The sequence below is a fragment of the Mya arenaria genome, chromosome 1 (genome assembly GCF_026914265.1).
Source record: "Mya arenaria isolate MELC-2E11 chromosome 1, ASM2691426v1".
Lineage (NCBI taxonomy): Eukaryota > Metazoa > Mollusca > Bivalvia > Myida > Myidae > Mya > Mya arenaria.
In genome coordinates this window covers 1,847,720-1,851,107 of record NC_069122.1, presented here as the reverse complement: position 1 = coordinate 1,851,107, position 3,388 = coordinate 1,847,720, and the positions used below count along the sequence as shown (strand labels likewise).

General features: G+C 38.1%; 1 pseudogene; it reads right to left on the bottom strand.

Moving 5' to 3' along the window:
* Positions 1–2,237, bottom strand: part of LOC128235071 (calcitonin gene-related peptide type 1 receptor-like) — a 65,729-nt pseudogene extending 63,492 nt beyond the window's left edge.
* Positions 2,238–3,388: the final 1,151 nt, after the last annotated feature.

Sequence of the window (3,388 nt, the reverse complement as noted above, 5' to 3'; positions counted from 1 at the left end):
GCCTTATTTGTATTTCTAAATGTTTTACATTTATAAAAAAATGCAATTAATAAATATTTAAGCCTTTATAAGATATGTATAATATTTATTTCCTCCGGTTTAATTAATAACTTGAAGACAATGACAACAAATAGTATACTGTTATTTTTGTGCACGGTTATTTAAACATGTATTCTGAAAATGGTTCAAAGATAAGTGAATTAAACGTTCAAAGTTGTAACACCACTACATTTGTCCTTATTGTACAATTTGAATTAGCTAACAAAGCACTGCAATGAAAAACTGTTTTCAATATCTAATATCTTAGTTACCTTTGACCAATTGTGGTTGTGAACTTTGTGGGTTTACACAATCTCTCGAATTCATTAATTATCTGCTGGAGCCGCGGATGAAACTCAATAATTTTCTTTTTTTCCTTAAACATTATTTCATTTAGTTACATTAAGGTAACATTTGTATCTCTTTCTTCCCAAGCATATTCATTAGCAAGATGCTCGTGTCGGTTTGATGCCAGCGCGAGTGGTGGTCTGGTTAATTGGGATCGATTTCACAGAATGAAGTATCAAATAACGGCACGTCGGTAAGCTATCTTGCAACCCTCAGTAGGGTACTGCTGTCAAAACCGATACTAATGATCTTCAGTGCATTAAAAGGTATTGTCATTGTAGTTTTCCATTAAATTAATGATAAACACTTGAAGAAGATGAAGGGTTGTTCTTGGCAGTTGTCATTTTTTCTTTCTAATGTGCTAGAAGCATAACATTTCATGTCGAATTCAATACAATTATAAAAAAAAATGTGCAGTGCCATGAAAAGTCTTGGTGTTCAAAAGAAATCAGACACACATTTTTTACCCTTGAGATCCTTGTTAACCCGTAATGTTTTGGAATAATTTCGTATTACGGTTGTATTTCAATCATTTTACGAAAGCTATAAAGAAAACATTTAATTGAAATAGCAATTAAGTAGTATCTCGCTATTTCAGTGAAAAACGAACAGCAAGAAATATAAACTTTGATTTCTTGTTCTTTTGATATTAATTTAATGAAGCGATCATGTCAGTATTTAAAGGCATAATGTTTGTTTCGCAAATTGTACACAATATATATATATCATGTTTAATCATGCAAATTCAGAAAGAGACAACATTTCCTCTCAAGTTCCAATATGAAATATTCCTGTATAGATAATGAATATTGCTCGTGCTTGATTGTTTCGGATGAAGAATATTTGGTAGCTTCAACTCCAGAGAAACTCAGTAGAATATGAGTGAATAATTTGGAATGACAGACGCCGTCGACAAAATCCATAGATCACCCATACGGAAGTATATTTGGCTAATATAATTTGTTTAAAACATCTCTTACTGTCATGGGAGTAGTTTACTGTTTGGTCGAATTACAATCAACATAGGTACGGCTACAGAAGGCATAACGCCTATGTCAAAAAATGTTGCAGAGAAGTAAACCAGTTAAGGTAAATATCTCGCAAAATGATAACAGAAGATGTTTGTTTATTTGTTATTATTGTAGTTCCCGCTTGGACACTGAAAAAAACTGTTTTGTACATCGTTTCCAATGACAATGCTCCATAACTAGGGCGTAAATTAGAGTAAAAAGGTGCTAATTTATCCCAATGATAGTTATTTTACGCATTACGCAGTAACTTTTACAGTTTAGATAACGTATAACTTCGCACGTCATGTTTTTGACACAAGCAAAAACATTATGAAATATCAATACGTGTGTCACCAAAAATTAATGTGTAACCTTTCCGCTAAGTTCAAAACGCATTATAAAGAACAAAATACACGGTTGTTTGATGCTATTAGACCTTTCCGACGAACTCTGAACACTTAACACGATCAGCGTACTATGAAAGAAATACAGGGATTTTCTCAACAAAAGCGAAGCATTAATGACTTATTTTTATCTCATTACTATAACCGTTATTATCATCATAATTATCATCGTTTTCATCATAATGTATTTCTAAAGAAAGTAATTGATATTGATGTAAACGTTATAAGACCAATGCTTCTCTCCGTTGCTACTGACTTATAATACTGCCAGAAGTTTTGGTACTTTCTTGGCCATAAAACGGCGTTAGAGCATCTGATTTTACCGGACTAAATCAGCAAGCGATCGTCGGCGTTCCCTACGCCGACGCATGGGTCCGCCATCTCGGACCGGCTCTCTGTTTTTCTCGTTTGAATCGCTATGATGATATGCAACCATTGCTTTTCTCAAATCCAGAGTCGCGTGCGAGGCAGCACGCACAGCAGCGGCATTCCTATGTGCAAGCTGGGCGGCATGCAGGGGGAGCGGCGTTCTGCTGGTTGACACGTAGCTGAGCGGCGTTTACGGGCGTATGCTGGACGGCACGTGTTGCAGCGGCGTTCAGGGGCGCAAGGTCGACGTCATGAGGTCGAGCGGCGTTCAGAGACGCATGCTGGACTGCATGTGGTGGAGCGGCGTTCATGGGTGCAGATTGGGTTGCACGCGGTGGAGCGGCGTTCATGGGCGCAAATTGGGCGGCATACGATAGAGCGGCGACCATGGGTGCAGGTTAGGCGACACATGGTGGAGCAGAATTCATGGATGCAGGTTGGGCGGCACGTGGTTTTTTGATATTTCGGTATCAACCATTGCAGATGAGTTGTCAAAGTACCTACCATTCTTAGAACATCATTTATGTCCTTTAGTTAAATGGCCATCTTGAGATGAGTGGCGCTCGCGAAATGACGTTTGGGATTTATACCCAATAGTTGGAGCGATCGACAGCACATCGCACGAAATGCAAAGACCAATGAATGAACAACAGCAAAACTATTTTTGGACACCGCCAATATCATTGTCTACATTTACGAATCATCGTTGACAATCAAGGTCTGATTTGTATTGTGGAGTCTGGATTCATAGGGCATCTAAATGATGCCCAACAATTAAACTTAATGACCAGCCTCGGCGGGCCACTACTTCCATTTCCTTATAATCGTGCCCTGATCGGAGACAAAATATATCGAAATAGGAAATCTAAAGTTATTCAATGTACGAGGGCACAACTGAACAACCGGAACGGGATGGAGAGAATGAAGTGTTAAAATCTAATACAATAGTGTGCTAGTGCAGGGTAACTGTTGAACATTCAATAGTTGAAGTGCTATAAAGCTGTGGCATCTGAAATGATACTTTAATATATATTGTATATACTAGTGCAAACAACGACACATCCTTCCTCTAGTAGCTAAACAATTCTGCGGGTTAGTTCGACGGAGGAAGTCGCTCGGTTTGGTGTTTTGAGAAGCGTCTTATCTCTTCCACGCAACCGTGTTCGTTGGAAAGGTCTGTTAATAAGCTATTCCATATGAATTTTCCCTGTTGTTTTC